The following is a 13,207-nucleotide window of genomic DNA, read 5'->3' as shown; positions in this document are numbered from 1 at the left end:
ATATGCAGAGGGTTGGACTCGATGATCTACTGAGGTTCCTTCCGACCCTAACATCTATGAATCTATGAATTGATTCAGACCTTTTAACTGGTTTCCTGATTCGATTTGGTTTCAGCGATTCGGCCACCGAAATGGGCTGAATCTCCTCTGAATCGAATCAGCACCCAAAGCTTTGCACAGCCCTAGAGCACATGTACTTGTGTAACAACACTCTTGAATTCAAACTCCCTTTTTTTACAGCTGAGAACAATGGGCATTTTTACATGTGCTCTGGGTGCGGTGACGGGGGGCCACTTTAATTAGAGCGGCTCTGAGACCCACTCCAATTAAAGCTCCCAGAGCATCTTGTGTATCAGCATCCCCATGTTTCAAAATGATGACGGGGGCACTTTACCTAAAGCTCATTGAACAAGCTTCAGTTAAAGTGCTCCCACTGCCATTTTGAAGCATGGGGATGGGATGCTGATACATGACATGTGGAGGCTGGCTGGTGTGCAGTAATTACCACGGTCCAGCAGACTTGATTAACCTAGTCTGTTCCAATGCGCTGTAATTGCAGCATATCAGAGCAGCCTCTGGGCTTGTGTATAGGCACTCCATGTGTCCCATATTTTGGGCAAGTGTCATAATTCATTTATGGCTATTTATGGAGGCAGAAGAGGATTTTTCTTACAGTGAAATTGTCTTTGCATCTGTTTGTTAGGTGGACACATGGTTCAGACAGATGGCTCCCCACTCAGCTCCTGAAATCCACAAAGATGTCTGCTTGTCACGTTAGCAGGAACAAGTAGAAATCGGATCAGATAGAGAGGTTTTCTAGCACAAGTTAAAACTCTGTGGGCACATCTACACCTGCACTTTCATGTGCATTATCCTATTTTAATGTGCATTAAAGTATCACAAAAAAAAATGCACTTTCGCTAATGTGCATTAAAATAGGCTAATGCACATTTTTCTAGTACCTCACAATGGAGGTACTAGATTTAATACTCATTACCTAAAGCTGATTAACAAATGTGTAGACGTGCCCTGTAGAAGGAAGAGCTGTATGCCTCCTGGATACATCTGTAGCAGCACCTAAATGCTACATATTGAAAAGAGGAAGAGAGTACTAAAATCCTTAAGGATTCATTTATGTGGGTATACTCAGCTCCCCACTGAAAGAAAAAAAGGGCTATGCATCTCCTCAGGCAAAATAAGATCATTATCCCATGCCTGGATTCATTTAGCTTGGAACAAATGAAAGCTAAGTTGAAGCCAAACAGGATCTGGCCCCAAAAGTCTACTTACTTTTTACCCATTGGGAATAAGCAGGCGCCTGATTTTTCAGAAAAGAAATAAAAACTCAGCATATAACCAAGCACAAACAAGTAACAATAGTCAAAAACACCTCACTCCAGTGAGTGGAGGTGAGTGGAGGAATTCAATATTCCTCCAGGATATTGTTTTTCAGATTTCCACTTAGGTTGATTTTATTTTTGAATAATCTTTTCTAGCATTTTTTTTATGCCCAAGGAAAAGATTACTGCCCTCTCTAGAATAAGAACATTTCATTTTCATGCATGACCTGGAGTTTGATTGCAAACAAGATGGAAGCAAAAAGTCGCCATCAATAAAATATTGTTGTATATTATATTCAGAGATATTTCTCTTTTGATGGATGACTAGACAGGTCACAGAATATCAGTAGGGTGCTTGTTTTCATTTTGATTTTTGATTTTCTTTGAGCTACAGAAAGGATTTTCTCTTTATCTTAATGCATTAATAAAAATAAAACCTATGGTGCTTCTAAAAAAAGATTCCTTGTATGCAAAATCCTATGGTTCATTTATCACGTGTCAGATCCTTTTCATGTCTGTGTAGGACAGATATTTTATGTTTTATGAGATCCACAAATTGCAAACTGTCTTTTCTGGTAACCCAAGGATTCTAAAATTTATTCCTCTTCCATTATGCTCCATCTATTCTGTCTGTCTTGTGGCCCTCAGACCTTATTTATCTTGAAATCATTTTAATTCCTCTGCACCTCATCCCATTCTTTGTTTCCTCAATTTACTTTTATATAAATCTCAAGGTCTTTCAACCTAAAATTCACTGTGGTAAAGGAACTATTTCCCAATTCTTATAAAAAGTTTTAAATGTATATTGTACTGTTCTGCATGTTACATTTTGTCTATGTATTGAATTTACAAGAAAGTTGGGAATTAGAACCATCTTCCTGCTCTCTTTTTTTCTAATTTACTGCTGCTAGAGGCATCAATAAGTGACAACTTCTACCCTCATCCCCTACAGAAAAGAACTGTAATTCATATGTGGATATCTAAATTCCCTATTCCTCCTTTTGCTGCTCCTGGGTTGGTGCAATGCAGGCAGCATTCCTCGCCTACAGTTAGAATCTAGCCCTTCGCTCTAGAGAAAGCTATAACTAGTTTTAATATTCTATCAACTACCCAGCTTCTAATATACTGAAACTTTTAAGGTCAGATCTTAATTTTCCCTGGAAGCAGAGAATGTACTAAATTTGTTAATGCAAGGGATATCACTACTGCATATGTGCATATAATCTCTTATGAAAAAGGAATAAAACATTCCACTGTATCACAACTATCAGTTATTGGAAAAGGAAAATCCCAGAGTTCTGCATAAGAAATTCATTAAGAAATTTAAAGGGGAAAGTTTTCCAATAGAAAACCATTCTCCAATGGTCTTGTACTAACAGCTATTGGCTCACTGAACCTCCCCCAGTTGACTCTTTTTGGCTTTAGGTCTTTCCCTCATCCCATTTTCTGTCCCAAGCCTTGTTGTTTTGCTTCAAGTCCTCCACCAGTCTTCTAAAAATCAGATAGTACATAGATCACATGTTGTCTTGAACTATTTTCTAACAGATTTGTATAAAAATGTTTAGGACTACAGCTATCTTTCAGTATTCAATCAACCAAAATGAGTACATAACATGAAGACTCCACCCTAAGCCCAATCCATGTTCTTGTAAAATGAGCACTCAAAGAAAATGTACAGCAGATGTGAATGTAAGTGGAAATTCTAGGATGGGACTGGAGAACAGCTTTGATAGCTCAGAAACTGGTGATGAAATGCAGTTTTGCCACCTCTTCAACATTTAGTGGCACCGGGCATGTGTAGATGAAACAGGGCCCTAAATTGAAGTGGTGGTTTTTTAAAAACACCACTTCAATTTAGGGCTCATTAAAGCCCTGTGTCATACACACACCCCGCTAACCTACCTGCCTCTCTGGTGGTGGAGAGGGGAGGGTGAGTTGCTGACAGATGGAGCAGTCCCTGGGCAGTGGGGGCTGGTGCTTCCCTCCGTGGCAGCAGTGGCAGCCCCCCTAGGCAGCACCTGCCCACAGGCACCCTGCTCAAGTAGTCCTGGGGGGCACTGCAGCCATGGAAGGAAGCACCTGGGCCCTGCACAGTTCAGTCAGGCAGGCTTGGGGGGAGGGGAGGGCGGAAGAACAGGCTCGCCACTTTTCTTGGGCGGAGTCTGCTTTCCCAGGCTGCTACCAGGATGCCTGCAGGGCTTCCTCAAGAGCTATTGAGACTGGTGCTTCACTCCACAGTTGTAGGGGCAGCAAACTAAAACTCCTGGAAGGCTTGTTGGCAAGGACCTAAGGAATCACGACTTGAAGGGGAGGGGGATTCAGGATGAGTGGTTGCCCCTCAAGGAAGTGACCCTGAAAGCACAAGCAATATCCATTCCATCTTGGAGGAAAGGTAGAAAAAGGCACAGCAAACCCCTTGGCTCTGCAGGGAACTTGTAGACCTCCTGCATCTAAAAAGAAAGATCTATAAAGGATGTAAGACTGGAATCACCACTAAGGAGGAGTATTCTGCACTGGTCCAGACCTGTAAGGAGCAAACCAGGAAAGCCAAGGCTGCGACCTAACTCCAACTGGATACATGTATCAACGACAATAAAAACAATCCTTTTTTAGATATGTGGGGAACTGGAAGAAAAGCAGGGATAACAATGGACCCCTGCTAAACAAAATGGGACAACGGAAAACCAACACCCAGGAAAAAGCCAACCTGCTTAACGAGTATTTTGCATCAGTTTTTCACCAGCCCAAAGGAACAGCCCTGATCAACATGGTATGAGAAGGCCAGGGTGAGAGAGAATTGTTATCCTACATCACTGTAGACCATGTAAAGGAACACCTTGAGAGACTGGACATCTTCAGGTGACCTGGCCTGGACAGTTTGCACTCCAGGATACTTAAGGAGCTGGCAGGCATCATAGGTCAGCCACAGGCACAGATCTTCGAGAACTTGTGGCACTCTGGTGAAGTGCCCAAAGACTGGAAGAATATCAATGTGGTACCTATCTTCAAGAAAGGGAGGAAAGTAGATCTGGGGAACTACAGGCCTATCAGCCTGTCCTCTATCCTGGGGAAGATCTTGGAAAAAATTATCAAAGACACCATTCTTGACAAACTGGCTGATGGCAACATCCTGAGGGACAGCCAGCATGGGCTTGTTGCGGATAGGTCTTGCCTGACCAATCTCATCTCCATTTATGACTAGGTGACATAGCACCTGGACAAGGGAGAGGAGATTGATATTGTAGCATTTTTAGCATTTGGTTAAACTTTTTTCTTAGTATAGTTGAATCTAGCACAAATGTAATAATTTGATTCCTGTCTTTTAAAAGGTAGCTGCTTGACTATATTCTATGATGCTTCCAGCTTGACACAAATGAATGAACTTTGTAAGCCCTGGGCATGAGAGAGATATGGGCAAGGGGTGAGTGAAGAGTGAATGGGAGTTTGCATGAGAAAAGGAGAGAGGATGTAATTGTTTTTGTAAGCAATAAGGCGCCATAGGTGTAAACCACCAGCCAGCAACCTACTAACAAAGGCTCAAGAATCCCTTTGAACCTTGAGGGCACAAAGGAGATAACCGAAGCAGAAATGCTGCCATGTGGGCAACAAGAAAACTTCAAGGCTGAAACCCATCTTTTACAACTGTAGTGACCTCAACGTGAGATAAGGAAAAGACTGATGCAGAGCAGCTGCTAGAAACACAAACTAAACATGGAAAAACCCCAAGAAGTAAAACAGAGACTGAAAACCATATATAAGGAGAACACAAACGATGCCAAGTTGGATGAGAAATCTTCTGTCTTCTTTCCGGAGCACAGGCGCACCTGCTTCTCACCTCACTCCAGCTCACCACCATCATCAGTTACAACATCTCAGCTACTCAGTGAACATGGAGTCGGCCACCCTGTGTTAACATGGAGCAACTATTGCTGGGAACTATATCTGGTGTCTGTCCGTATGCATCGAATGGTTGTTTTGTGTGTATGTCAGTCTGTGTGAGATAATGTGCATGGTGTTTTCTGTGTGTTTGTATGGATAGTGTATCAGAACCTCTGTGTCTAACTCATGTAATCAATAAAAGTGGCATTCTGCCTTATCCCCCTTTATAAAGTCTTGTTCATGATTTGAGCAATTGGCAATTTGTGTAGCAACATCATATATCTTGACTTTAAAAAAGCTTTTGATCTGGTGTCCCATGATCTCCTCATGGAAAAAATTGGCCAATTGCGGCCTTGGCTACATCATAGTTTGGTGGCTGGGGAATTGGCTCCGAGGTTGGACCCAAAGAGTGGTAATCAATGGAAGAAAATTATCGTGGTGTGCCGTGACTAGTGGGGTCCCACAGGGCTCTGTCCTTGGGCCTATGCTCTTTAATATTTTTATTCATGATGTAAACATTGGTGTCAGAAGTGGACTGGCCAAGTTTGCCGATGACACCAAACTTTGGAGTAAAGCATCCACATCAGAGGATTGGCTGGTGATCCAGGCTGACCTCAACAGGTTTAGAAAATGGGCGGATGAAAACCTGATGACATTCAACACTAAAAAATGCAAGGTTCTCCACCTTGCAATTCTCCACCTTGCAATTCAAAAAAAAACCCCACAGCATGCTTATAGACTCAGCAGTGCAATGCACCTTGGCTGAAAGAGACTTTGGGGTCATGGCTGATCACAAGATGAATATGAGCCACCAATGCGATGTCACAGCTGGTAAAGCAAGCCAAACTCTGGTTTGTATCCATAGATGCTTCTTAAGCAAATCCCAGGATGTCATCCTCCTGCTGCACTCGGCTTTGGTGAGGCTGCAGCTAGAGTACTGCATCCAATTCTGGGCTCCACAATTTAAAAAGGATGTCGAAATGCTTGAGAGAGTCCAGAGGAGAGCCATGTGCATGATCAGAGGGCAGGAGAACAGACCTTATGATGAGAGGCTGAGACCCATGGGACTCTTCAGCCTGGAAAAGTGCAGGCTCAGGAAGGCTCAAGGGGGGTACATCAGGACCTGGGTGAACGCCTGTTCACCAGAGCACCCCAAGGGATGACAAGGTCAAATGGTCACAACTCCTCCAAGTCAATTTCAGTCTGGACATAAGGAAAATTTTATTTACTGTCTGAGCCCTCAAGGCCTGGAATAGACTGCCTCCAGAGATGGTGCAAGCACTTACTCTGGACTCTTTTAAGAAACATTTGGATGCCTATCTTGCTGGGATCCTTTGACCCTAACTGACTTCCTGCCCCTGGGGCAGAGGGCTGGACTTGATGATCTTCCAAGGTCCCTTCCAGCACTAATATCTATGAAATCTATGAGTTTTAGTTTGCTGTGCCCCAAGTTATTTAAGGTGCATTATGCCACTGAATTTCCTACAGTGGCTGGAATTAATGTGCAATACACCACTGAGGTCTGCAAACACCAACACCATTAAAGTGGTGCAAAAGCATTTAACCCGCTTTAAAGTGTTGTGCACACATGCCCCTTGTTTTGTCTACACGTGGCCATTGACAGCTGAACTGGTGGAATATGGGAAAGACATTGTTTTGCAAAAAATCATTTAAATTCAAAACAGTTGTTCAGTTAGAGCTCACTTTTATCCCTTATTATTTACTACTTGTGAGCATTCAGGCAAATGATACTTTATTGGCAGAAATGTTTGGGGAATAGCTGTTCTTGTATTCACATGTGCACAAATGCATGTAAGCATGAAGAAAAGTACTCACGAGTCATCATTTCCCATTGTAAAGGTCTCAGTCATCCAATGAGGGAGCAGATATAATGCCATATGACCTACATGACTAATTGAACAGTATGGAAGAAATAGAGGTAAACAGCTCATGGACAATCCATTGACTGAAAATTCTGTGTAATCAATATTGGCAAATACTTGCACATCATTAATATATTCACAAAAATCATGGTTTGTTAGCTAGCTTCTCAGCTGCTACAAATCAAAATTTCTTAGGACGATATCTTTCATTGGACCAACTATGTAATGGGAATAAAGTTAGACAAGCATTTGTAAGAAGTGAGGCATCTTCCTCAGTTCTTTGATTATAGAAAGCTAGGCACAGTGAGTGAAGCACAGCATAGACATATCCCCACAAACAGGCATGTGCAGGTTATGGAGCCTCAAGCTGCATGTGGTTCATGTGTACTGGTATGCCTCTAATTTGTAGCATGGTGAGGTTTTTTTGACACAAGGAGATCCCAGTGTCAAAAAAAACTGCTGTGTAAAAAAGCAGCATGGCACATGCAGTAGAAGCATGAGCTGCAAGAAACAAGAGCCTGGCCAGCCAGAACCATGCTCTGGCTGCCAACCAGAATCCAAATAGCCACCTTAGTACTGCTGCTACCCCAGAAAGCCCCCAGGTCCCCAGATAAGGCTGCTGGGACCAGCACAGGTGCTGGCCCCAGCCTCGCCTACCCCACCTGGGTCTCTTTGCCATGCACTGGAGCGTGCACATAGGGGCATGCCCAGAGTAAAATAACAGAGGTACTATGCGTGCTGTTTTTGTCCCACAGGAAATGCAGGCCCCTGCATGTGCACGCTCATGGGGATGCTCTCACTACAGGCAGGGGCAGAAAGAAATTGTCAGATGTAGCAGACACACAATTTCTCCCAGCTCCTCCCCTATGCGGTGCTTTACTTGCTGTGCCTACCTTTCTATACTCAGAGACCTGAGGAAAACTGGTTTACATTTGAAAGCTTGTCTAACTTTATCCCAACTATATAGTTGGTCCAATAAATAATATCATCCTAAGAAATCCTTGCCTCTCACATAATTTCTGGACTGTCATAGCTACAACATCACTCCTACGCTACAGCAAATCAGAATAGTAGCATAGGCAGAAAGGACAATAGTATATCGTGTCACAGAGACATAACAGTTGTCTGATCTTTGACAAAATCCTCAAGCTTATTGCTAGGACGTGTGTTCTCAGCACATTGGAGAAGCTTCCTTTCCTACTGCACTCATAATCTCTGTTACTTTTATTTAGTTATCACTAATGTATAGCATGGGTATAGTAATAATTGATGTGCATAAAAAGAAAAACTACCCAAGCAGAAAGCAGAGACCATTTTCAGAAGCGGAAGGCAGAGAAATCTTTGTCAAAACTCTAACAGTCCACAGAAAGCTGTAAACTAAAGCCCGGTTTTTAACTGCACAAGACCAGGCTCTTCACATAACTTAGTGAGGACACCATAATTTGAAAACAAATAAAATCACAGAAACAATGCTGACTATTTAACAAATATTGAGATAACACACCAGACAAGGCTTAACTAAATGACTAGTGCCCTTCATTGGGCCATACGTGGTCAATACCAACAGAAGTGAAAGCACTAACCTTGCTAGCAGAAAATGATCATGCGCAAGACCCTATGACACTTCACCTTGCAGCTCTATAGACTTGTGGAAGTCAGAAAAATTTTATTAATTCAGAAGGCCTTAATCTCACCACCATAGACATACTTGTCCAGAGGATGAACACCTGGCAAAGGGAGAAGAAGAAAATATCTCTAAATATTAACTTCAATGGAAAGCTAGAACATAGTGAGGATAAAATAGTATCAATGGCAAAGCCAAGACTAAAGATTTTTTAAATGCCAAGTATAGACCCCTGATTACAGCCTCACAGCACTGCTATAATATGAATAAAAATAATCCTAATAACATAATATAGGCTGCATCTACACGTTGCTCGATGGTGACATAGGGATGCTGAACATCATCATATGGTACACTACGGCAATGTAGCAATCACATGGGTCGACATGTGATCATCAGCTGCGTTGCTGTAGTGGTGTGCTCTCCCAAAGCAGTGCGCCACTACATTGACATAGCAGCAAAATCTAACCATACGCCACATGGCATGGCGCTGTAGCAAAGTTGCCATATGGCGATGTGTAGATGCGGCCACAGATTTCAAAACCTTTTACACATTCAGGTACCAAAATACATTTTGTATCTCCTGGGATAAAGTCATTAAAAGAGGACATTAGGATTACAGCCCAGTGGCTGCAAAGAGAATTGGTAATGTTAATCTATCCTCATTACATTATTGCTATAATAGTGTATTCATGGGGACTGTGGGGCAATTTTTACTTTTGATACATTCTTTTTCAAGATAACAAAATACTATATCAGAATGCAAAGAAGGCACTGCATATAGCAATATACTATGCAATTTTTTCTTTTGATTGTCTATATTTTATTTTAAGTACAAATAACATGTCAAGCTAGCTGTTGCTGCTGCTGGAAACTAAGACCACTGACTGAGAACTTTTCAGATATGCAGATGGCAGTTTTCATACTGATCTTATACACTATTCACTTGTTTCATTTATTAATTATTTACTGACAGTATTTGCATTATTTTATTCATATTTTCATACTGGATTTTATCCAAAATGTTAATTCATGACAAAAATATATTCTCCCGTTTTGTGTCAGTTCACACACCCATGTTATCAGACCTGCAGACTTTGACCCTGAAAAGCAGTAGATAGAACTTACCTGTGATCTACCTACATACTTACTAGTTATCCAGAACTCAAGGTCTTTGTTAACTCATTAAAAAGAACCCTTATGGTTCCAAGGATCTGTATGCAGTGTAGCAATTTAAGGGGCTAATCCTTCAGATTGTATATGTAGGTGAGTGTCATTGACTTCAACTATTCCATCATTGCTAATATCAATACTGGCATAAATAATAATATTCATGAAGTGTTTATAGAATATCTTTCTCAGATAGTAAATCCAACAGTATTCTACACGGTAACATAAGGAAGTTTGAGTAAATCACTGACTGGAGCATTCCAGTGCATTGTTTTTGGTAATGAGTGGCTTCACTAGCTTGAAAACTAATTTATTTTAATAAATAAATATTCAGATGTATACTGGAACACCTACAAAATCACCACATATTTTGAGGTTTTACCCAAAGCAACAACTTTCAAAGTGAAATTCCAGGGACCTCCCCTGTAATGATGATTCCTAAAGTGCTCTTTTTCAAAGGAAATTTTTCGTAGTCCTTTATTCTCCTTAAATTGTTTCCAATAGTTTTTCACAAGTATAAGTGATTGTAAATCAGCTTGTCATTTTGTCAACGACACAGATGAAATAGAATCTGTAGCTCTGATTCTTTGCTGTGTTAGCTCTGAAGTGCTAACAGGAGTAAAAAGGATTAATAGATCACTTTTGTCACTAAGTCAGCAGATATTTATGCCCAAGGGACCGGAGACTCAATAAAAATACTGCTGGTTCCTGGTCTGGCATCTCCTGGTTGAATGGTTGTATGGTCTGAAATGTAACTGAATTGCTGAATATGTTTGATACTGATTTAATTCCAGGAGCAGGCAAAATGTAAGCCAAGTTGAGCCTCCCTAAATGTTTTAATTTGAATTTTCCCTTTAATAAAACTGTATCACTCTGGTTCATAGTCTTTTACTTAATCTTGGATAAGAATAATGAGAGACATTTTACTCTGAACACTCAAATTTGACCTTTGGATTGGTGAATCTGCCTATGGGAGTGACGTGTGGTTTTGTAGAACATTTCAGTCTACACATTTCCTTAGAAGATTTTTGTAAACATACTGCTTTATCTGGATATTCATTGTTTAAATGAGATGTGCTCAGATCCCTGAGTGTTGATATAGCAACGATTGTCTGATGCTTATTTGCATTTCATCTATGCGTCTGTTGTCTCTTTCAGAAGCAGCTTACCTTTTCATTATATATGAATACAACACAGTGTTTTTTTCCTTGAGAATTCACCAATATGAACTCATGTGAACTTATGCAAAAAAACCCACAATTTTGGTAAACACATCTTGTTTTCAGTTGTAATGTGATTAAATTCAGTCATGAAAAAACTAGGTTTGTTACAAATAAAGGACCCAATTCTTCCATTATTTAAAAAATGAGCAACACCACCAAACTTGCGTTGTAGTTCAAATGGAATGTATTTTCCTGAAAATTTATTTGCCTGAATCCATGTCACTAGATTATACTAAAATTCATATTCTAGCATATGTGATGGGAAAGGTTTTTGGCTTAGTGTGCTGGCATGTAGTAAAGCTTGAAGTGTTCTAAATAAGTGAATAAGACACTTCATCCCATCCAAGATGCCTGATGCCTGGTTTATTCTCAAGTTGCTTCAAGTAATGATGCTGATTTTTCTTTCTTTCTTGACACTGTCTTATAAATGAACTTTGATAGCATACACAATGGAGAAAACTCCTTTTAAGTCATTTGAGCAATCCTATCAAATGGATTGAAGATGTTTTCCCCTGAGGAACAAATAATGTTCCAGGAGGAAAGCAAATAATGTTTCATTTCTACAGAAAAGTGGAAATCACCATGCTACATAAGATAATATTTTAAATTATTTGGAACTGTAAAAGAAGAAAACACTATTACTATATGGCAATAATGAATATGACCAAAAAAAAAAATCAAGGGCTATTTACACTGACATTTGTTTGATGGAGAGTTTTTTTCCAGTTTTCTTGTCATTCAGTGTTTCCTTTCAGTTATTGCTGTTAACAAAAGTCCAGGTTATTCATGCCAATTATTTTGCCTGAAAAAATTAAATAAGCAGTTTACAGAGAATAATGAAATAGTTTGACCTGATCTTTGCTGAACTTCAGGGCCTACAAACCTGAACCGCAGCCAACAAACAACTTGAATTCCTCCTCTGACCTATATTTATCTATCGGTATTTAACCTCTGCTCTGACCTGTATTTATCTATCTGATCTGTGTGTATCTATCAAACTAAATAGATAGATACATTTCCTGGATCCATGTAGTATAACATGATATAGGTAAATGATAAACATGAATGGCTATAACTTAAAAATATTGTGACTTTAAAAAGTGCTCTATTCATAGATGGAGAAATAAGCAGTGATTAATTCCATGTGTTATCCAGAGTTACACATCAAATCAGTAACAGAAATTTGAGATGAATCTAGGTCTTCAGGGTCTCAGTCTATGGCCTGTATAAATGCCTTGTACAGATAAAGATGTATGATACTTGTGCACATCCTCTTTTGGAGTGTTGCTATGAAAATATTTTCTCCTCATCTTCCTGTACTAGCTATTATTGAATAATCCCTGTGTTGTGCATAAGTAACTGTATCACTGTGCATAAGTAACTGCATCACTGGTAATAATAAAAAGGCACAGCTCCCTTAATTTTCTACAAACATATTTCTGGTGACCTGTAGCAAAATGCAAACAAATAAAAATACTGTTGTGCTCCATGCTAAAGTTTTCATCAAAAAGCGCTGATCTCTGTCTATATTTTATGCTTCCTTTCATGAAGTCATTACCTACAATACCTGGGATTTATTACCTTTGGAATAATATTTTTTCCCTCATACAAGTATCTAAAAAGTACTGGCTGTACACTGCAGTCAGTGTGAGAGATACAGAATCATGTTTTTGTAATACCTTTATGTAATAAGATTACACTGTTATTCAGATTAACCTTTTAACAGTGGTGGGCTGCTGCTTGTAACCTGGTCAGCATTGTGGGCTACTGATTCCTGCTTCCTTACCCAGTCCTGCCTGGTGTGCCACCAACAGAGGCAGTATAGGGGTCATGTCCCAGTAGTCCTGGTCCCCTCATCAGCCTCATGCTCCTTCCTCTGCCCCCCTTCCCCCCATGATACAGATGTCGCTGTTGTGGGAGAAGGTGCCAGCCACCTAGTTGGATTCAGGGTAGGGATGTGCAAATCTTCAGTCGCCGAGTCGATTGTGAGAAGACTTGGCCCGATTCAGAGGCCGAATCATTGAATCTGAATCAAATTGGGAGACCAAAAAAAAAATCTCTGAATTGATTCATAGCCTCCGAATCGAT

The 13,207-nt window shown here is 40.4% G+C and overlaps 1 long non-coding RNA gene across 1 annotated transcript in view; it reads right to left on the bottom strand.

Annotated features, from left to right (window-relative positions):
• LOC102378788 overlaps positions 1 to 8,817 on the bottom strand; it is a 34,092-nt gene extending 25,275 nt beyond the window's left edge. The window contains exon 1 of the long non-coding RNA XR_001358317.1: positions 8,686 to 8,817. This is a non-coding gene — a long non-coding RNA (uncharacterized LOC102378788). The remainder of the gene's footprint in view (positions 1 to 8,685) is intronic.
• Positions 8,818 to 13,207: the final 4,390 nt, after the last annotated feature.

This window comes from Alligator sinensis, unplaced genomic scaffold (genome assembly GCF_000455745.1).
Source record: "Alligator sinensis unplaced genomic scaffold, ASM45574v1 scaffold660_1, whole genome shotgun sequence".
Classification (NCBI taxonomy): domain Eukaryota; kingdom Metazoa; phylum Chordata; order Crocodylia; family Alligatoridae; genus Alligator; species Alligator sinensis.
Note: the sequence above shows the minus strand (reverse complement) of the source record. Positions and strands in the feature narration are given on the sequence as shown.